This window comes from Nycticebus coucang, chromosome 15 (genome assembly GCF_027406575.1).
Source record: "Nycticebus coucang isolate mNycCou1 chromosome 15, mNycCou1.pri, whole genome shotgun sequence".
NCBI classification, from domain to species: Eukaryota; Metazoa; Chordata; class Mammalia; order Primates; family Lorisidae; genus Nycticebus; species Nycticebus coucang.
Window position 1 is genome coordinate 44,678,134 of NC_069794.1, and position 24,293 is coordinate 44,702,426.

Sequence of the window (24,293 nt, forward strand, 5' to 3'; positions counted from 1 at the left end):
AGTAAAGCAAGCAGACAGCCCTCAGAATGGGAGAAGATATTTACAGGTTATGTCTCCGACAAAGGTTTAATAACCAGAATCCACAGAGAACTCAAACACATTGGCAAGAATAGAAGAAGGGATCCCATCGCAGGCTGGGCAAGGGATTTGAAGAGAAACTTCTCAGAAGAAGACAGGCGCGCGGCCTTCAGACATATGAAAAAATGCTCATCATCTTAAATCATCAGAGTAATGCAAATCAAAACTACTTTGAGATACCATCTAACTCCAATGAGACTAGCCTATATCACAAAATCCCAAGACCAGAGATGTTGGCGCTGATGTGGAGAAAAGGGAACACTTTTGCACTGCTGGTGGGAATGCAAATTAATACATTCCTTTTGGAAAGAGATATGGAGAACACTTAGATCTAAAAATAGATCTGCCATTCAATCCTGTAATCCCTCTACTGGGCATATACCCAGAAGACCAAAAATCACATCATAACAAAGATATTTTTACCAGTATGTTTATTGCAGCCCAATTCATAATTGCTAAGTCATGGAAGAAGCCCAAGTGCCCATCGATCCATGAATGGATCAATAAATTGTGGTACATGTACACCATGGAATATTATGCAGCCTTAAAGAAAGATGGAGACTTTACCTGTTTCATCTTTACATGGATGGAGCTGGAACATATTCTTCTTAGTAAAGTATCTCAAGAATGGAAGAAAAAGTACCCAATGTACTCAGCCCTACTATGAAACTAATTTAGGGTTTTCACATGAAAGCTATAACCCAGTTACAACCTAGGAATAGGGGGAAGGGGGAAAGGGAGAGGAGGGAGGGGGTGGTGGGTTGAGTTAACGGGATTGGTTGGATTACACCAGCGGTGCATCTTACAAGGGCATATGTGAAATTTGGTAAATGGTCTGTGAAGCTAGTGAATGATGCCCCATGATTATATCAATGTACACAGCTATGATTTAATTAAAAATAAATAAATAAATAAATAAAAAACAAGTACCAATTGAAAGGAATCTTAGAGGGTAAAGGAAGTATAATAATTTTGTTAACTTTGCGAATGTTAGTGAGCATTCTCCAATTGCCTGATTTCTTTCTTATCACAAAAACCAGAGAATTCCAAGGGTTGGTAGAGGGCTCGATATGCCCTTGCTCCAATTGTTCCTGTACTACTAATTTAAAAGCATCCAGTTGTTCTATAGTTAACAGCCACTGCTCCACCCTTTCTGGATTACTTCTCTTCCAGGATAACCTGAGAGCATATTTCTTGGCAGTGGCCTCTATGTTAAATTTGACATTTGCGAGGAATTAACATGAGGTGATGGTATGATTATCACAGCATTCCATTGCTGGAGCAAATCATGACCCCATAGTTTAATAGCAATGTTGGTTATATACAGTCGGATTTGAGCATTCTGCTTATTTGTCCCCAAGCAGGTCAAAGGCAAAATACTCTGAAAGATTGAATCTAGAGTTCCAATGCCAACAAAAGTAATATCAACAACTTGTTTTGGCCATTCCCTGGGCCACTGATTTAAACATCTGCGCCTGTGTCTAACAGACCAGTAAAGATTTTATCCTTCAGAGTAAGAGTCAGTTGAGGCCTTCTCTTATCGACAGACGTTTGCCAGAAAATATGGCTTCTGTTACCAGGCTTACCAGTATGTTTTTCCCCAGTACCTTGTAACTTAATGTGTGGCAAGAGTAGCAATTGAGCAATCTTTTGTCCAGCCAAAATTTGAGTTGGTTGGTTTACTGAGATCACAATCTGTATTTCCCCTAAGTAATTACCATCAATAACACCTGTGTGGACGAACATTCCCTGAGATGCTAATTCACTTTTCCTGAGCAATAATCCAACAGTACCTGGAGGCAGAGGACCACACATTCCTGTTTACAATTCTTTTGCTCCCATGCTAAGAAGCAAAAGGACATTATCATATGCCGGTAAGTCCAAAGCAACACTGCCTGAGGTGGCATGTAAAAGAGACTGAACAGAGTGAATTTGCTGATGACTGAATACATTCTCAGAACTGTATTCTTCGCCTGTGGGCCCTGGGCTGGGCCCGCTTACTAGTTTTCCTGCTATAAAGATGTTCCATTTTTATTGAACTGAGAGAGGCACTCACTCACCCAATGGGGTGCTTTCTTACACCTGGGACACAACCTGGGGGCTTTCCATTTGCTATAAGTCTTTAGGCATTGTTTTTGCTATAGATATTGCCTTTCCAACACTCTTTTCTCCTATGTCCCAATTTTCCTCTGTTATGACGTTTAGGACGGTATGAACTACCCTTCTTTTAAAGCAGCAGCAAGTAAATTAGCCTTGTGGAATTCCATTCCTATATCAGCACATGCCTGTGTATATTCCTTGAAAGGAGCATTTTGTGCTCTCTAAGGTCACAAGGCCTTTTGACACTCAGAGTTAACATTTGCAAATGCTAAAGTTTGGAACAGCATGTCCCTGAGCTCCAGCTGGGCAATGGCCTTATCGACTGCAATTTTTTATCTGGCTAGAAATTTGGTAAAAGGTTCATTCCCCAACTGCATTATCTTAATAAAAGATTTAGAGATATCTCCAGGAGCCGGAACTTTTTCCCAGGCCCTAAGACAACACAGCCTTTTCTGGACTATACCTATGTCATCGTACTGAAGTTGATTGGGAATCCCCAGCCACTGACCAGACCCTGTGAGCTGTTCTGATGTTATAGGGACTCCTCTCTGCTGGTTTTGGTGACTGAACAGGTCAGCCTCCTCCTTCCACCAGGTTATGAACTGTAAATAGTGTCCAGACTCAAGAACAGTTCTGGCTATCATGTCCCAGTCGTAAGGAATGAGCTGCTGCTCTTGTGCAAACCCCTGTAACAGACCTCTAGAAAATGGGGATTGCATACCATACTGTGCTACAGCCTATTTCAAATCTTTCGGAACCGCAAAGGTGATCATATAGTAATCAAAATGTTGCCCCCTTGAGGGTGTTGCAGATCGGGAGGAATATCAGTGACCATAACCGTAAAAAGCCCCAAAGTGTCTTCTCACTTAAAGTCACTGGTTTTACACCCTTCTAACACAGCCTTCATAACAGAAATCACAGGTGGTTCATTTGTATAGGGAGGCGCTGAGGGCAATATTGGGTGTTCTAACTTGGCATTTCTGACTGTGAGACTATTTACCCCGTCTTCCAATTGTTTGATCTGAGCAGCCATAATGGCCACAGAGTTAATTCCTTGCTTATTTGTGTCTGTATCATATGCTCTTGATTCCAAGTTCTCCCTAGGTTCAGATTCCCACTGAACCTCACTATTCTCCTCACTTTCAAATTCTGCTTGAGCATTGCCTTCGTTCTCAGTTTCTAATTCTCACGACTTATCAAACAGGAAGTTATCCATTGTTTCCTCTAACTGTCTTTACTTATTTGCCAAAGACCTCACTTATTATGAGTGAGGTTTCCTAGATTCTAGATTGGCAAAAGGTCCCACTTGCCCTGAGTGGAGTTTCCCTTTAGACTTCTTCCCACTGTCTGTCAAAGGCCTCACTTACTTCCAAGTGTCACTTTCCCCTTTTGTCCATGCTCCTGGTGTCCTGTTGTGTCCTGCTGGATCCTGCCAGCTATGCCAGATGTCACAGTCCCTAAGGCCCTGGTTTCAATAGCTGCAGGAAGGAACCAGGCATGATGCGGATTAGAAGTACAAGCTTGCAGGAGGCAGGCTAACCTTAATTGCAGGGTAGCCCCGAGCAACCTCCGCAGTAGCCTTTATTGAGACAGTACAGGACAGGTGAGGGGAGTATTAGACAATCACTAAGTGCCTAAGGATCACCATGGGCTCAGGCTCTTTCTCCTCAAAGAGCACCTGTGGACGAATTGCCTGAGGGTCCTCCCCAACAGCTGCAAATCATCTTGCTCAGAGGTCATCCGGCTCTTGGCATCTTCTACAATTCCCTCCATCTGGAAACTTATTCCTACAGCTGATGCTGTGGCTCACTGAATCTTGTCATTTATATCTCTGGTCAAATTTGCTTTCTCAGAGAGGGTTGTAACCATCCTAAGTAGAATAGTGTGACAACCCCCCACCACATTACTATAAAATGCTTTATTTTGCTCACTTGTTTTAATTCTTCTTTTCATTATCTAAAATTATATGTTTCCTTGATTTCTTGCTTAAAATCTGCTTCTGATTTGTTTTTATTGTGTTTATTGCAGCCCAATTCATAATTGCTAAGACATGGAAATAGCCCAAGTGCCCATTGACGAATGAATTAACAAATTGTAGTATATGTATGCCATGGAATACTATGAAGCCGTAAAAAAGATGGAGACTTCACATCTTTTATGTTTGCCTGGATGGAGCTGGGACATATTGTTAGTAAAGTATCTCAAGAATGGAAAAAAAAATACTACTATGAAATCAATATATAAACACCTACATATTCATATGAATGATAAAACATAAAAATTGTACAGAAAGTAATAGGGAAGAGGAAAGTGAGGAGAGCAGGTGGGGAGGAAGGAAGGTATTTGGGGGAACCTCACCTAATGTGCATGATGCAGTGGTACATTTCAAAACTATTAAGAGAAGAGTATAATTGTGATGGATGTGTTACTTCAATATAAGAATTTCACATTTTACATTAAATCAGTACACTGAACTCCATAAATGCATCAATGTTCAAAGTTATGATTTAATAAAAAAATCTGTTTCTCTCATGGTAATATATATAGTATATTAAATTAACTGAAACTTTTAAATCAAAATTTTATTTCTTTTGAATGATTGCTGTAAGTATAGAATTTAGAACACTACCTATACCTAAGCAAATAATAATTTTTTAAATGAATGAGTTGGAAATAAAGAATGATATGCAAAGTTGTCTTTGCAAAATAACAATCACCTCTTTATAATGCCCAAATTTTCTAACTCTTGCAATCCTCTGTCATCTGTTCAGCATTTTCTTTATTTTAGAGGACATAATTGACAATTAGAGGACAGCTACTTAAAGTATTCCTTTTCAACATTCATTCTTTTCTACTAAATTTGATATAACTAACCTCTTCAAACTTACTCCATACCTGAATTCCTACACTATTTTTGATATCTTTTCACTACAATGAGATACATTTGAAAATATTTTCAATTTTTCACTTTATAAAAATACATTGAATGCTTTCTGTATATTTCTAACTAAATAAAAAGCCAATTCCCCTTCCTTCCCTGGGTCCTCCCCAAACAGAACATATTGAGTTCAGCTGACATTCAAAATTTCCTAATCATTGCTTTTTAATTCTTGTCATTGCTTTTTAATTCTTGTCTGTCAATATTCCCATATAGATGTTTTACAATACCCCTAAACAGGATGAGCAATGAATGAGACAAAATTAAAAAAAAAAATTGTGATTTTATAATTCACTAGAGTATGAGGGAATTTGTAAGGATGTATGTGGAGATGATTGGTTATGAGATGGTAATTTCTTAGACTGAATAATTACTGTATAAAAATTAATAATGGATAAAGTATATATGTGCACACATATGTGCAATTAACTGGTTATTAGTTTCCCACTTGCTTCATGCACATATATTCTAAATGTTAAATAGATGTGATTTAAGATCACTACATATATTATAAATGTATAATAGAAGAGATTTAAGGTCATTACGTGTTTGCTTATATCTATATAATTAAATGAATATTCGTCTTTCATTTGTATGTTTTATGTTAGGTAGGACTTAAAACTCACTATTTTTTAGGGTACATATGATTTTAAATGACAGATGGTATGTAGAAGACATTTAAGAAATTAGAATTATTTTGTAAATATTGTAGGTGTTTGCCTAAAGTATTTTCATGCTCTTAATAGGAGTGTTAAATCATAATATTTTCTCAGAATATTTTAGTTTATTTTTTATTAGGCAACAATTATTTTTAACTAACTGAATGAGTTTCAAAAATAAGTAAGTGACTTAAAGATAGGATAAGATTCTTGCCTTTTCATTGTTTATAATGAGAGGAAGACAGAGAGTTTACCATTGTGTTGAATAAGAGATTGAGGAGAGAGGAGAAAAAAAGGATATCCTTGGAGACATATAAAATAATGGGGACTTTATTCAGTGTCTACGTTAGTTCCATAGAGCTTCCTTACCATAGTAGCACAAACAGTAGAATTTTGTTGTAATTGTCATTGTTGTTTGGCAGGCCCGGGCTGGATTCGAACCTGCCAGCTATGGTGCATGTGGTCGGTGCCCTAGCCTCTGAGCTAGCTATATCTTGAATAAAGTAAGAATATTGACAATTGGGAAAGTGCATTTTTTTTGGAGCACCATAAATAGTACAATTTGACTGGAGAGTAAGTTGTGTTTAAATTAAAAAAAAATGAACTGAGTCAAATGTACCTTATGAGGAGATTTAATTATCAGGACAATAAAAGATGGCATTCAATTATCTAGCATAACAACGCATGCTATGTCATAGGTTGCTATGCTTGGGTCTCTGTGTTAAAGATCCATGGAGTAGAAATGTATTGCTTATAGCGGGTAGAATGCAGGCATCTGGGGTTAAAGCCCAGGTTAGGAAAAAGATACCCTCAGCCCAGAGTGATAAAAAATGATAATGAAAAGAAGCTGCCAGATATTTTGAAGCCACGTTTTAATTTCTTTGCAGCAGAATTGACATAAATGGTAAAATTCATTTGTATTCCAAGCACATTTTGTTTTATTGTTTAATGACAAATGACAAAACTCAAAATTCATCTTCTAACATTTGGTGTTTATATTGTCTCTGGAAAGATTTGCAGCAATTTGTGTGAATTTTAAATTATTGTGTTAATTTAAAATTATTGCAGATTTACTGTATTTAGGGATCATATTATTAATATTAACCAAATTACATCTTTGTTTACATTTTTATACTTTATCTTATAAAAGTTATAGTTTAAAAATACTTTTCGATTTTTATATGAAACTTCTTTTAATTCTACTTCTTTCTACACGAAAGGTTTTCTTCTCAGGATAAAGCATTCAGAAAACATAGTTGAGACAGCATTTTGTCAAGTCAAGTAAAGTACATAGTCACAACCAAGAGTAAATATTTCCAAAAACTGCATAGCAGACAAACACTACCTTATAAATTTATTCATTCATTAAAAGAATTTTAATTGAACATATTTATAGTTAAACCACTGCAGCAAGCAAAATTAGGATTAAAACAAAGCCTTCCAAAGTGGCTTTTCTTTAAAATTACTTGTATTCTGTAAATTAATGTAAGATTCTTACACAAAGACAAACATAATTCAAGGAAAATAGTGATCCTTATAATGGAAGTGGTATAAATAATTAAATTAAAGGGTTTGTGGCAAAACTGTGGTGGTAATCCAATAGTACCACAAAAACCTTTTTTATGTCTTTACTACTAGAACTCTGCTGTTCAGGTAGCAATGATAATTCTATTCACTCTTTTAAAAGATAGTCATGTGAAGGGCCATGTGACACAATTCTCATAAATAAGGGGAAATTGTCCTTACTCTTAAAAAGAAACGTAAGGAAGGTTCATATGCTTTTTTATTCTTCTGACATTTCAAAGGTTTCATTTTTTTTTTTTTTTATGCCTGGAACAATGGTAGTTGTAATACTGGGTTTGCTCACCTCCTGGAGGGTAGCAGAGTGGAAAGATGATGAAAAACTGGAGCTGTAATGATTTGAGCTAATCAAATCTAACCACAGAAGCATTCTACCTTGGGATTGCCTACTATGTGTAATGTTATATTTTTATTGTTTAATTTTAACTTGTGGAGCAGGAGTGATATAGGGCTAAATGTCGAATGATTATGTGAAAATACCATCCATTATATTTGTATGGTTAACCTCAATTAATGGGAAGAAATTTCTGCTTTCCATTTTTATCTATCCATTCTTTTTATCTTAAAATTTCAAGTTTACGTTGATTTAAAAATTAAGCATGACTTTAAAGTGTTCTTTGCATGGCAAACATGGGTCATTTAAGATATTCAAAAATCAAGAAATGTAAAATCCACATGGATGGAAACAAATAAATTCCTCCCAGCAGGACCTCCATAAGAGCCGTATTTTATGGAAACAAAATAAGCTTAGCAAGTTGAAAATTGCAAGGGTGAATCAGAAAAAACACTGTTGTCTGTTTCTTGGAAGTGAAATAATAGATCGTAACAGTCTGTCTCAAAAGTTTTGTAGTGATTCACATACACATAAACTCTTATAATTGTCTTTTTTCTTGTGCTTTTTTGATTTCTGTAAATATAATTTGAGGTCCATTATTTGGTGCTTTGCAGAATGTATTACAATCTATGCAAAAGAAGGCATCACATACCCAGATATAAAGCATAAATTCTTTATGGAAGATGATTAAATAAGAAGAATCAAGAAAAAACTCTAAACTTAATTTCTAAGGTTAATTTTTGACTAACTCTTTAAAATAGTTATTACTGTCAGGTCAATAATTCCATGCTTAAAATGTGTCTTTTTTTGGGGGGGGGACACTAATATTTGTTATGCTTGGATGTTTTTAGTTGCCCAGAAATTTAATTAAGGTCCATGAGATTTAAATGGGACATTAATCTAAGTTACTTGAGAAACCTGAGGACTATTCATTTCTGACAATACTTTCAAATCAATCTTATCTCTGTAAATAACATTCGTACTCTGCAATAAAAATTATTATGGAAAGCAAAAGGAGTTGGAGAAGCTGACGTAGGGGACACACAGGGAGGGTTGACATTCTAGTGACTTCGGTCTAAAACTGCTGATTATTTTTGTGGGTCTTTGAAAGTCTCTCTTGTTTTTAGTAAAGCCATGTGTGCCTGCAAACGATGTATAATAAATAAACGTGTTATTTCTGGATGAATGCACTTAATTATCTCTAAAAATCATTTCACCAACAGATGTCTCCTCCTCCTTTTCCTTGCACTAATCATTCTCTGCAGTTGCAAACTTTTTTTTTTTCCCCTGAGTCCTTGGGTTCCCTCTCTTCTTCTTTCTGAAGGATTTCTCCTCGAGGGCAATATTCCTCTCTCAAAACCAAAATGTGAAGCCACATAAAAGACACCATAAAAGCTTTGAAAACATTCCCTGGTTCATATTTTAATATAACTACCAGATTAGTCCAAACGAAAGAAAAAATGGAATTTTCATCAGTTTAGTAGTATTTGCAATGGAATTACAACCCAAATTTATCAATTTATTTGTCCCTTATTTGTTTATCTATGTAACTGCGATTATATATCTTTATTTTGACAGTGATTAGAAAATGAAAAGAACCATAAGACTTTTTATTGTTATTCATTTCTCTTTCCATATTCTGGTTTATGAATCATACAAAGTCAGCTGTTTTGTTTATATATCAGGATCATGGAGTGCTTATGGATACAGATCCCTAGCCCAAGTTCCAAGTCTCTAGAAAAATAAGCAAACGTATCATCTGGGTTTAGAAATGTAAATAAGGACAACTATGATTTTATTTGGTTTTAAGCCAATGTTGCTATCACATTTTAGATTTCATATAACCTTGGCTCATTTATAATGATTACAGTAGACACATTTTCCTTCCCATGTTTCATTCAACTCAAGATTTAGTATGTACAGTAAAATCAAAGCCACTTAAGTGTTCAGAAATGACCAAAGTTTTGAAAAACGAGGATAACTTTATATACAAAGACAACACATTTAAACCCACTGGTTTTATTGTTATTTTAATTAAAGGGGAGGTTTTAAATTTCTCCAATTCAGGTTTTACCTCGCCATTCAGCACCTCAGGTACTTTATATTCAATGGGTTCTTGAATGGATGTCCACTTTTGTTCTGAGAATCTTCCCTTTTCTTTTCTCTTTCTTTTTTCTTAGTGTCTTACAAAAGGTGACTCTCATCTTGGAAGAAGGTCTGGCATTTTTAGTTTGAAATTTTTCCTGAGATGATAGTTCCTTTATATAACCCTGGTGAGGAGCCACTAAATTGCATAATTATAATAGAATAACCCTGGCCTGGGAAAGTTATGAGCCAGAAACATCTATTTTTCCTCAATGTAATTCAAAAATTCCATTAGATTTTTGGAAGAATGAAGTCTTTTCAAATTTGAGTCTATTCAAAAGTTGTGCTCAAAAAGGATCAGCCAATTTGAGGAATAAAAATCCAAGTGGAAACTCTAGTGGAGTTCAAATATATTATACTAAGTTTGATGTGACTTACACAGAGAATCTTATGACCTTGAGAACAGAGTTTAAAACTTATAAGCATGATTTTACTGCTCTGCATACTTACAGTGTTTATCTCACTGTTCTTTGAGCTTCAATGTTCTGTGATATGTTGATACCTATACTCTATGCAAAAGACTGAATAACTGTTTTATAATACTTTACTTCTTTACAAAAAGGATGCGAAAAGATATATATGAAAAGGAAGATTTAAGTAAACTAACATTGGAGAAAGTGAGGATTAAGGCAAAATACCAACTTTACTAACATCCAAGTGTCTTTTAGTGGGCATCACTTCCTGCTTCCAGGCTCCTTAGTAGCCATTGTGTTTAAACAAAGGCAAAATCATAACAACTAGAATAGTGATCTTCCCAGTGGACAGCCTTAAAAACACCAGCACTTACTAAATGTTTTTGACTCTTTCATATTTTAGTGTTCCTTTTGGTAGATACATTATGATGATCATACTATATTAATAGTGTAGATAAAATATATATATGTGCATATAAGAGTTCGTAAAGTATTAATATATAAAATAAATACCAGTTCTTTAGCAAAGTAGGTCAGAGAAATCCCAAATGCTGACATGAAGAAATTCAATGTGTGCAGTCACACTTAAAAAGAGAGTAGACAAGGGAAGGAGGCAGAAATGCTGTCAAGAGCCAGTCTGGAAACACAAATGCTTAAAACAGCTCCACTTTGAGATAGCAGGGGTCATGACACAGTGTGGATATGTAGGATACCCTGCCTACAGGTGTATGTATTATACACAAAATATATGATTTGTATATGACTTTATTATGTTGGGTTGCCATAAAGTTTGTCTGTAATTTACATAGTTGTAACTACTACAATTATTAGTACTATTGTACTAGTATACATAGTAATATACTACTATTCCAGTATTGTACTATACTATACTATATTCTAGTATTATACTATAGTATAGTATAATATATAATACTATAGTATAGTATAGTATAATACTAGAATACTATAGTATACTATAGTATAATAATAGAATAGTAGTACTATTGTACTATAGTTATAACTATTAACATTGCACACAAACTTTATGGCCACCCTGTATATCAAATTCATATATGTAATAGTAGCATATTATAGTAGCATATTATTTATATATTATATGCCGTTAAATACAGCCAGTTATGTGCATGATATTATAATATATTAGATATATATGTTTGAATATATTAATAGATGTATATGCTTTATATATATATATAGTGTCTCTTCACTGGGATTACATATAATTGTTATAACCTATTATGTCTCTATTGTTTAAAACATACTGCATATGTAATTGACTGTGTTAAACATTATATGGTATACAAAGTATATTTAAATATAATTAATATATATCATTTCAGTTACCAAACGAAACATCTGCATCCTCAAGGCTTAAACTTTGAGCTCTCTTAAAATGCATAGTGCCCTCTTCAGATGAACAAAGAAAGAACCAATGTCATGCCTCTTGAATTAGCAATCTTAAATCAAAGTAAAAAGAATAACGTTAAACTACAACTTTGTAAACATGGTTGAAAAATAAAGTGTACGGATTTCTTTTACTCCATTTGTGTCTTGACAGAACTCAGAATATAGTCAATTAAGAGTTATGTTCTCTATCATGGATCTAAAGTAAAAGTATCTTATTTATTAAAAGAACGAGTCAAGTAGCAGTCAGGAGAAAAAAATTATTGTGATCACAGAAGATCATTCAATATGTAAATGCATGCTTTCTCTGGAACGAGAGAGATCATAGAAGTACAAGAACCTCCTTTTGAAGAAGTGTGTTTATATGATCTATGAGTTGAATCAAAATTGGGTTGATATCCAAACAATTCCACATCATGCATGGGCCATGACATACAGTCTGAAAGTTTTTCAGGGCAATTGTATTAAGTGTGAGGATCAAGGGCCACAAGGACACATTCAGAAGCTGGAACAAGTAAGGAAATAGGTTCTCTCATAGCGTCTACACAAAGGAATGAAGTCTGCTGACACCTCAGTTTTAGCCAGTGAGACCAATTCTTGGAGGACTTCTGACCTTCAGAACTGTAAGACAATCAATGTATTTTTGTTGGTGTTATTTTTTTTTTCTTTGAGACACAGAGTCTCACTCTGTTGCCCTGGGTAGATTGCCCTGGCACCATAGCTCACAGCAATCTCAGACTGAAGAGATTCTCTTGCTTCAGCCTTCCAAGCAGCCGGGACTATAGGCTCCCACCACAGTAGCTGGCTAGTTTTTCTGTTTTTTAGTAGAGATGGGGTCTCGCTCTTGTTCAGGCTGGTCTCAGACTTCTGAGTTCAAACAATTCACATGCCTCAGCTTCTCAAAGTGCTGGGATTCCAGGTGTGAGCTCTCTTAAATTGTAGAGTGCCCTCATCAGTGGGTTAAATTTATGCCTGGCTTAAATTTATGTTGTTTTAAGCCTCCAATTTTGGTCTAACTTGTTACAGCCATAATAGAGTAGGGCACCGGCCCCATATGCCAGAGGTGGCGGGTTCAAACCCAGCCCCGGCCAAAAACTACAAAAAAAAAAAAAAGAAAGTAAATTAATATAGTACTCCTTACTTTCTGTTTTTGTTTGTTTGTTTTTTTGTTTTGCAGTTTTTGGCTAGGGCCAGGTTTGAACCTACCACCTCCAGTATATGGGGCCAGCGCCCTACTCCTTGAGCCACAGGCACCACCCTAGTACTCCTTACTTTTAATACAGTAATTTTCCTTTCACTTGGATTTCTAAAATCTGTTAAAATAAATGGTTGTATTTTCTGTACCTCAACATCTTCCTATATAATTGTTTCTCATCTGCAGATTATGTTTTTGGAAAAATTGATGTCACCCCCCCTCTTTTTATCCTTACCTAGCATACTTCTTTGTGGGTGTTTGAATAATATTACATATTTTTCTCTCAAAGTATACGTTTTGGAGTTTTAGTCACAAAAAAACTTCAGATGACTGCGTAGTGTGACATTATTTGTCTGGCAAATGTTTTTGTTGTTGCCCCAGAGGTCACTCACCTGTAAGCCAGTCCCCTTTGCTTTCTCTTCTCTCACCTTCTCTTTCTCCATGAACTTTGAGTTGGAAGTACTAGCAAGATATCCCCTGTACTTGCACTGAGATTTATTGTTTAAGTAAATACATACATTCGGAGTAAATTAATAACAGTGGACATAGTGAATGTTTTAAATACTTTTTTTCAGAAATTTAACATAGTATTTGTGCACTAGAATAATAAAAATTGCAGTGCTCTACCACAACCCTTTGTGAAGTAGTTCATTCTTTAATTATGGAATTTGGATACCGAATAAATGTCATACATGGAAAGAAAAATAAAAATATGTTTATATGATGTAATTTTTTTTTAAAAAGGGTCTGTCTAAGAATTATGTAAACTAGAGAAATTAAAGTTAGAAGGTGTGATCAAAGTCCTATCACTTCTTATTGTAAAACATAAGATTTGTTGTATTGTCACTTGTGAAAAGCCTGGGTGTAGCCACCCAGAGCTAATTGTGTGTGCTGCATTTAATAAGGTTGGTGCCTAATGGACTTCCTCACTGGGAAGTCTTTATTGCCCCAGAGACCTTGACATGAGGAAAATTAAAAGAAGGGTTTCTGTCTACACATGTATCCAGCTATTTACCCACCCAGAGTTAACATTAGATTTTTTACTAGAAGGTTGATTGGCTCAGCCATCACTTTGATTTCCTGTCTCCTGTCAGCTTTTGCAGTAATCACATAAGTAGTTTTTGTTGTTGTTGTTGTCATTAAGCAATCTGGATTAAGAAAATAGTTTTTCATTTGTACTAAGAGGTGTTTTTCATTAAACAACCTGATCAAAGTTGCTATTTTCAATTTATATGCTAATAAAGTGTACTTTAGAACTTATAAACATGAATTACCCAGTGGGATTTTATTCCTGGATTCAACATAATCTATGGCCTCCAAGGATCTTTTCAGGTTATAAAAATAAGAGGAAAGTGGTTGTCTATTGAAAAATATAAGGTCATATGCACAATGAGGTAGACAATTACAGTAACATATAATAGACTTGAGAAAGGTTAGAACAAAATGCATATATAACAAATATATGTAATTTTGTACATTAATTTTTCAGAAGTCTTTTTCCTAGGAATATTCTACATTTTATGGCTGTTGCAAATGTGTTAATATCTTGAAAATTCCTTTACATTCGTTTGTTACATATAGGTAGACAGATATAGATGTAAATATAAAACTTAGGCATGATGCCCAATAGATATTACTTAGTCAAATTAACTAAGACTTATAAGACCAGCTAAAACTAAAATGTTTTTTTGATATGGTTTCTGATTATGATGTCTACTCTAAGTATGAATCTAAGAAATTTCCTATGGAGGATTTTGTGTTTCTTTTAATGTGAGAATTCTTCCCAGAAAAATCTGATGGGCCTGATATGAGAAACTGATTCAAGGAAAACCAATAAATAAGTCAAAAAAGCCTTTTATGAAGAGGCTTAAAATTAACATTCTCCTCAAATAGGCATGATGTAGTTACCCGGTTAAAGAAGATGTTTTCTCAAACAACTCACTGTATGATACCCCCCCAAATGAGCATTTTATTATTAGAATACCACCTGAGGAGATAGACAAAGACCCTCAGAGTGAGTTAGCAGAAGCAAGGAGAAAACTAAAACTGCGATACAGAAGAATTAATAGGCAAACAGAAATTAGAAGTCATGAATTATCTGAAACAAAAATGTGTGTGCACTTGAAGTGGCTACAGTTTCTAGTATGAGGGGCTAAAGAAACATAGAGTGGAGTTGAGATCTAAATAAAGTTCTCCAAACACCCCCTGCTGACAGAGACAGGCATAGGTTGGGGGAGCAGATGAAAGAAAGATGTAGAATATCACAGAGCCCCATGATTAGTAATCCTGATGATACATTTTTATTGTGATAGACTTTTTAATTGGGAATGGATGTTTGATTTTACATAAAGCTCTTTGTATTTTATTAAAAGAATCAGATCATCTTTTCTATTTTATTTTCAATATGATTAATTACATAGATACATTTTTATGTATCCACCCGAGTCCTCCTTAAACACACCCTAAAAACATGGTCTCTTCCTACTTCTTATTCCTCTTCTTCTTCCATCTCTTTTTCCTGTTTCTTTATTTTACTTCTTTCCTTTTTATTTCCTTTTTTACAATTCAATTAGCTATAAGTCCATTTAGGAATGTTGCATGATGTTTGTTTAAATTCATCAATCAAGGTGTAGTTTCAAAAGCAGAAAGCATAACACTTTTTAAAAAATATAATTCTGTATAGGAAATTGATAATTCAGGCACTAAAGAGCAAAAAAGAAAAAAAAAATCTAAAAGAGAGCATAGAGGTAACACACAGCCAGCAGCTAAAGATAGAGCTGTCATCCCTAGGATAGTAGGAAAAAATGGAAGACATGGGTGTTATCAGAACATAGACTGGTAGAAGAAGCCCCACAGAGCTAGGTCCTAGGCCTTGGAGGAGTTATTGTTTGCCCATCAGGAACTTGGAAAGGGCCTCCTGAAGAGCTGACACTTGAGTGTGATGGGGTGGTGGTGGGTGGACGATGTGGGGTGTGGCAGGGCACTGGCCATCTGGTTTTGGTACCTCTGAAGGGCCACAAACACAACTGGTTCTGGGATGCTGCATGCAAATCAAATGAAAGTGTTGGATTTTGAATGAACTGTTTCTGCAAGGATGAAAAACTTGCTGAGATGATGCTGACAAACAGAGCAAGTAAAGCAGGGTGAAACATGCTCATTCCCTCTCCTGTGTACTGGCTTCCCTTTGTTAACTTTTATTGCTGAGAACTCAGAAGCAGCAACTTACACAGGAAAACTATACTTTTTAAAACCCAGCCCCAACACTGCAAATGTATACAGAAAGGTGGCTTCGGATCTGGTTTCTAATTTCTATCTTAAGAATTATTAATATGTTATTATACATTTTTGCTCTGAGTTAGTTTACATAACATGACAATTTTCTACCCATTGAAAATGTAAATGCAATGTGAAAGACATCTCTGAGATCAGAGCCATTTTGTGGGGAATTTTAGATAATTTATTTAATTTCAGACATGATTACCAGCATACATTAGTTTCTTGCCTTTGCTTAATCCTTGGCCACTTTCCAACACATGACAGAAAAAGCTATCTGTCTGCTGTTGGTCTCTCCTCTGCGCCTTCTCATTTTGACAAAACTTTGTCTTATAATGCCTAGTGTATTATTGATCTTTAAAAATAAGAGACAAAATGCTGATTTAGCACATAGGTGTGTTTACAATGTATTAATGATACCTGAATTTCATTTTCAGTAGGTCCTTGGTCTCTGTGATTCTAAGCGTGAATCCATGGACCACAGATTAGTGGTAAGACAGGATCTATTTACAGAAAAGAATACAAAAACACCAAAGCTCCCAAGTCGGGAGAGAAAAGCTCGCTCTCTCTCTGTCTCTCTCTCCGTCTCTGTATATATATATAGTCTCATGGGACCCTCTGTAGTTAAATTTAGGGTGTCTGGGACTGTCTACACATTTGGCACATCTGGGTCTTGTCTGGGTCCCAAATGAATGGTTACAATCCCTTTCATTCCCAGGCCTAGGAAACTTACATGAAATTGACCAGGTCTAGGAAATGGGGCTTCCCTGTTCAGCTGGTAAGTGCAAAGGGAGGGAAACCTAAGGTGCTGGTGTCTCCCCAGCAGTTTTCTGGCCCCTCTGGCTACTGAAGCCTCCTGCCGGGAGGCCCCCTGCCTACCCTCCAGCCCAATGGTTCCTCTGCTCACTGCCAGGGCACCAACACCGCCAAGGTGGAGGCAGCCAGTCCGCCTCCCCACCCCAGCTCCAACAAGCTGTCTGGGGTGCCACGTGTCCTATATCATGAAGAAGTTTATATATGGAAACATTTATACATGCCAGCACACACACACTTATTTACACAAATAATCACCTGTTTAATAACACAATTTTAATGTAAATACATTTTTCTTAAATACATATGAGATTTTGAAATAACTTAAGTAGAATTGATTGATCACTAAATCATAAACCTTTAACTATGGTACCTCTATGCGGGTTTCTCTCTCTCTTTAGCAAATGCTGAAGAAGCTTGTTTAAATTGGCTGCTTTAAGATTTTGAGGCCCGATATTAACCTGCAGCAGGAGGTAAAGCAAACAAACAAAAATTCTTGTTACACTTTGTTTAGTAAGTGCCATTGATCACTGGACTTAAGAAAAGGCTATTCTGAGATGAAAGGAACATGAGATAACTTTTGAAAGTTATTAGTTTTCTTTCTTTAGGCTCATGGATTTTTAATGTTCCGTCTCTCCTCGGGGGCACTTTCCTTCTCTGATCATTTCGGTCATCTTGTCTAGAGAATCTAGAGATAACAGGACAACCTTTCTAATCTGTCTTTGAAGAAATCTCTCTTCCCTTTTTAGTTAGTAGTTTCCTATTTTCAAGCTTTTTGGATCTTTTAAAATAATTATATTAATTTTTAATCTTCTATATGAGGTTATGGTAGTGCTGTTAAGCATTCTAGTATTTTAAGACTGATTGCATTTACCACATTTTGCCATCTACAGTGTGCACAATTTTGCCCACATATATCAGGGAAAAATAAGGATGCACATTATAAGTGGAAAGTATGGCTTAGAAGCGGGGTCCCTGTGTACCTTCAGGGGCTCCTACACCCTCTCACTTGGGCCATTCTGGCACATGGATTCTAGTCTGGAAGGATCTGGAATCCAGTGGAAGTGCCATGATCAGCTGAGTGGGCTGTGGAGGGCTAGAGAGGCTATGTGGGGCAAGGGGAAAGACCTGATGCCCAGCCATGTGGAGGGGACTGGAACCCTCTCAGGGCCCACCTGGCTGCCCGAGAAGCAGGCTCAGAAGCTCCCACCCTAGCCCCTCCATGCATATGGCCATCCAGGCATATCAGGGAGAGGAGGAAAGGAGACCATGGAGAGAAGGAAGGGGCAGGACCAAGGGCTGCAGGTGGACGGTGCTATCTGCATGTTTACTAGCGGAGCATTGGCCCTCTCCAGATGTTTCTCTTTCTCAGCCAAGAGCCAGCCAATTTCTAGAGAGGCATTTTCCTGAAAGTTTGGGCTAAAAACACAGGTTCACATTATACATGGCCAAATGTGGTAAATCCATAGTTTTAGGTGCATTTTATGAACATAACAGGAAGTGAAAATATATTTACCTCTTTGCAGGAGAGTTTTCAAAATATCATCTTTTTTTTTCCAAATCCTTCATAGTTTTCAACAAAGGGACTGTTTAGGAGACTGCTTTATCATGGTAGGTTACACCTATAATGAAAACATCAAGTTTATTTAGATATAAAAAATATGCCATTTAGGAAGACAAGTATGGAAACATAAAAATAAGTCTTTTTATTAATCCTTTTATTAATCCTCATGAAACTGGAAGAAAACACTTGCATTTAAACCATTAAATGTCAAAAGAGGAACATTAGTTTTGTTGAAAACATTCTGAGGAGAAAATTTTGCTCTTGACCCTGTCTTTTATAATTATTATTATTATTTTTTATCTGAGAGCATTTTCCCAGATCTACCAATAGAATTGTGTTTTTCTTCTGTCTTTACTAGTAGTGTTCCAAAAACATGACTAACTACAAAGCAAATCTCCCACTGCATGTGTCAAAGCAATGTGATACATGCCTAAGTGCAATACTAGAAACAAAGCTCTAGTGATGTTTCCAAAGCAACACTTAATTAAGTTGTTGTTCATGCAGTAAATACAACATCAGACTCTTGGGTCCAGCATTCTGAGCTAAGGGATAGCACAGCTTCACAGACTGTGATAACAGGACATAGTTCAAATGGAACAAAAATATGCATCCAAAAGTGAAGCAGACATGTTATTAGATTATCTTATTAAATGCTAGTTCTATAAACCCATTTTATTTTATGTGTGGAGATAACAAATGGTAAAACTATTGTGACAGTCCATAGAGATATCAAACTTAGTGAAATAATAATACAAAAGAATCATCTCACTTACAGTTTAAAAGATTAAGGAAGGTGTTGAAATTATAATTAGGATGGACATGATCTTATTTCTTCTTTATAAATCAAATTTAACACTTTACAGTAGGTAGGGTGAAATCAGACTATAAATATTTATATACAGACATACGGGGAAATGTGATTTTGATAAAAATGACTAGGAGAATGAACTGTCCTTTGTCTATAATACAAATTGTTCCTGACTGCTGATGTTTTAGCATTTATTTCAAGCCATATTTTGTCTTTCAGTTTGTCTAAAATTAAGACAACTGAAATTCAAGGTCCCAGATATTAGACATGTTAGAGAAATTTTTGCCTGAGTAATAAATGTCTTATTTCCTAATTTAAAAGCTAAGTTTAAGAAAAACATTAAAATTTTAGTTATACATTTTTACAGTTAGAACATATCAATTATTTAATAATTGCATATTTTGATTAGATTTATGGTTTTATTATAGAAGCAGCATTGGTTTAATGGTTACCTCTCGGTTCATAGTATATAAGTACGTTATGTATATGCATAAATTCTGATTTTAATGCCATAGAATATTTCTTGTTAGTTGCAGAAAAAATGTTCCAGGAATTGTTTTAATGATATAGCACATATGTCAGATGAAAAAAAAAATAAACATGGTATGAAAATACAAACTTGGCTAATGTAGAAACACAAAAGGACAGAAATGAGATTCACTAGGGTCAGGAGTGAGGTCAAGAAAATATAATATGTAGATTTACAAAAAACCAGGGGTAATATAAGTAAAAAAAATGACAAAACCATTGATTAGTCAACAAAAATCAGTATAACAGCTAGTCATAAACATTTTATTTGACTCTTCTAAATTCCAATATAGCTTCATTCAATTTAGAGTTATTAAAAAGCTGAAGACTACCATTCCCAGCTCTCTTGCAAACAAGGGTCTGGATGTGAGGAAAGTTTTCCAATTAGTTATACGCATAAATCTGGGAAGGCAGAAGAGAAGCTGACGATGTCTCCTGCTGCTGTTTCCTCTTGAAGCAAAGTGATGAGATATAAGAAAGTATTGAGGACCAGACTCAGTAATGCAACATCTTTTTCCTATCACTGAAAATCACTCACTTGGCCAATCTTGGTGGCAATGGTAGTAAAAGTATCTTCTTGTACTTTAGATCAAAGACACATGAAAGTACTTAATTCATTAGTAGAATGATGGCATGATGATGGTGGCACCTCCAGGACCTCTAATGAATTGGTGATATTCTAGTTCTCCATACTAAATTCATTTCTGCATGAAATAAGTAGAGGGGTTTCTATTTTCGGTACTGGAGCTTGACTCAAGATAAAAAGGATAAGGATTTGACTACAGTGTCAGTAGTGATATGGTAAAAAAAAAAAAAAAAAAAGGAGAAATGAAGTAAGAAAGGAATTTAAAAGAAGAAAAGGGAGAGGAAATGAATGCTTTTATTGATTATTGATCCCTGGCAATACATTGGTAACTGTCATTGTGAGTTCACATTCTGAATTGTCTAAATGACAGATGTGAATTTGGAAACTGCAAAAATAAAATCAACCAGTATCCACTGCCCACTTCATTTATAGGTTCAAATTAGGTAATAGTGAAGGCATATTTTGTATAACAAGCAACCCGTTCTCAAAACACATCATTAGGCATAAATAGCTAGTGTAACATCGCAAGAAGCATTTCTCTTCCCTACTGTTATGCACCATCCATTGGAAACTACTATTTTCAGAACTAATTAGAAATGACACAGCCACACTCCCTTCTCCAAACCTTAATGTGAAATCCTCAGCGTCCTCTGCAGAGACAGTCTTCTTGTATTCATCTGACCCCATTCTCACTCTATTAGAAAATATCAGTATCGCTTCCTCATGTATAGTTCAAAAAGCTTAATCTTTCATGAACTAGAAATATTTTTACATCTTATAATGGTTACTTCTATGAAGAGTATCTACTTGGATACTTCTATGAACAGTAAAATTTCAAAAATTTCCTCTACCTAGCGTTGAAAGTTTCTATTTGATATGCCCTAAGGAACGCTGGCACCCCTAATAGGAATCTGGAACTGCCTCAAACTCTCACTCCGTTCTAGTGGGACCCACTTCAGCGTGATGACAACCACGTTTGGAATCCATTCTTCAAGACATTATCCTCCCTCGCTACTGAGGCAGAATACAGAATAAGACACATGTTTGGGTTTCCTCTTTTTGCTTCTTTCAGTTTTCATTTTTTTTTTTTTAAGTTTCATTAAAAGTCTGAAGCACCATCCCACTTACCCCAAATCCTATTAACCTTCCCAACCATGGCCAGATCCATCTTCTTGGGAGAGGATCTCCTCTTGTATTCTGGAGTCTGCTGAATGAATTCTTCATCATTTATATAGATGGACCAAAATGCCCTCTGGTGACCTTTCTTAGCCTTTTATTAAATATAATCATCCTCCTAAAGGAGTTTGGAGTGCTACACCTTGAATAAATATCCTGAAATCCATTTCTATTCTCTACTGTTATACCTCATTCATTGGAAAGAGCTATTTTCAGAGCTAATACGGAATGACACAGTCATCAGTCATACTTCCTTTTACAAACCCTGACATCAAATCCTCAGCTTTCTCTGCAGAGACACCTTCTTGTATCTATCTGCCCCATCTTCACTCTAACTCCTTCTTCTGTTGTAACAGATGGGTGTACATCTTGTCATAAAATAAATAATTGATACCAAAGTGGAAATAAACAAGTAAAGACATATTTATAATATCCAATATGATTTCTACCAAAGTTATTTTGTTTGATTCTTTATTTCATTCAGAATCTTACCTCAGGAATGTATGCTTGCTAGGACTCCATACTATCAATTACATCATATCCCACTCCTAATGTGATCCTTCAAAAATAACAAAAAATGGTGAATGAATTTGACTTCACTGAAATATTATTATTGTTAGCATATTTGAGCATAATGTACTAGTTATTTATAATTGAACTTTACTGGTTAGAGGCACTTATTTAGTTTTTCCACAGAAAATGCAAAGTTGTTATTTAATCCTGCAAAATATATGATGCGTTCCAGCAACTGCTACCATTGATCACTTAAAATCGTCTTAGTTCAAACAAAAATAATACGGACAAAAGTAAATTATTCTTAGGATTTATGAAAAGAAAATCTTATCCACATCAAGGAAATAAGAATACTTCTAATAATATGAGGCAATAAAGGCACTATAGCATATATATTACAAGTCGAATTGTTTTTTCTTTCTCCCAAATCCCATATATTTCTCATGAACTGACTTTACAGCTCAACTGGCAAATCATTTCCCATATACACAGAATTGTTTTTTCTTTCTCCCAAATCCCATATATTTCTCATGAACTGACTTTACAGCTCAACTGGCAAATCATTTCCCATATACACAGAAAATGTAACCTAATTTGAGTTTTTGCTTAAGAAACACTCAATAATGTGCTTCTGTTGCCAAAAAAATACATCCCCAAATTGGACACAAATGCCTTCTGGATTATTCATAGTTTGGATAATCCTTGCTGCTGGTCTCTGATAGTTGAGAATTATCTGTAGTACATTCCAGAAATGTGATAATTGCTTAAAATAAAAATAAATCATTTCTATACTTGTATGCGTAATTTTGATATTCATACTCTAGATATTTATAAAATAACATCTGTCTAAAATTTCATGTTCTATTTAAGTTAACTATGGTGGATTGAATAAATTATCAGAAAGAATTTATTAAACTATAGTAACAAAAACTAAAGATGTTAAAAACAAAAAAGCATATCTGTATTTTATATATTTATTACTTTTTTCTCAAACACAACCTAATAAGAAATCTTTGACCTCTATAAATAGTATAACTTAATATTTTAATCCTTTATTACTAAATAAACAGCATTCATCTAATATTCACTTGCCTCCTTGCAAAATATAGTTACTCTGATACCTGATTAAATACATAGTTAATGCAGAAAAAAGAATGACTAAGCAATATTTCTTTAGCGTTTCTATCTTCTGCAAGAACTTCTATCTTCTATGCTTTTCAGCTGGTTTTGCTCCATGGAGAAGCAGTGTGATGCTATTATGTGAAAGTTTTCCAGAAAGATATTAAGCATTTCTATAAATAAAATAATTCAATTTTAGTACAATTTAGCATACTATGAAAGGCAAATACAGGCAGTCCCTGGTTTATGAGCAAGATAGGTTTTGTAGTTTTGTTCTTAATTTGAATTTGTATGTAAGTGGGAACATTTCCCCTTACCTACTACCTATAAAAGCCTCCATTTGTAAGTGTGAGTTGTACTGTATAGCAGTTGGAAGTTTGTAACTCACAAACTTCTAATAGCCTTTGTTTGCAAGTGCAAGTTGTACTTAAGTTGGATGTTTGTAATGTGGGGACTGCCTGTATATAAACCATGTAATCAATCATGGTTAGGAATCTTCACAGCACTCGCACAAATTGATTGACACAACTGTCACCTCATTCACTCACTGACTCTAACACTTATTCATTGAGTCTAGTACATACCAAGATGTGTGCTAGATTTTATGGACTTATTAATATAAACAGCAAAGTGTGACACTTTAGAGTAAGTTCAATGTTGGAGGTAAACACAGGGCACTATGGTAGCAAAGGTAAAGACTCTGCCCTCTAGGGAACAGCTGGGTAGAAATATTCATGATTAGGAAGCTTAACCTTCTCCCAACTCTTTCACTCTTCCAATATATTCTCCACTTTGCCGAAGTATTTTCCCTAAAAACAAATCTCATCCTGCTTTTCAAATTCAAATCCTTCCTTTTGCTTTCCTGGCAAAATTCTAACATTCTCATGACCTCTAGTCTTAATGATTTTCCCCTACTCATATCTACAGACCCATGTCATATTTTCCTGTGTATAATGTGTTCCCAGGGATAATGTACACCCACATTTTGGCCCAAACTTTCAGGAAAAATCTTTATGAATTTTAGCATATTTACTGATGGTTAACT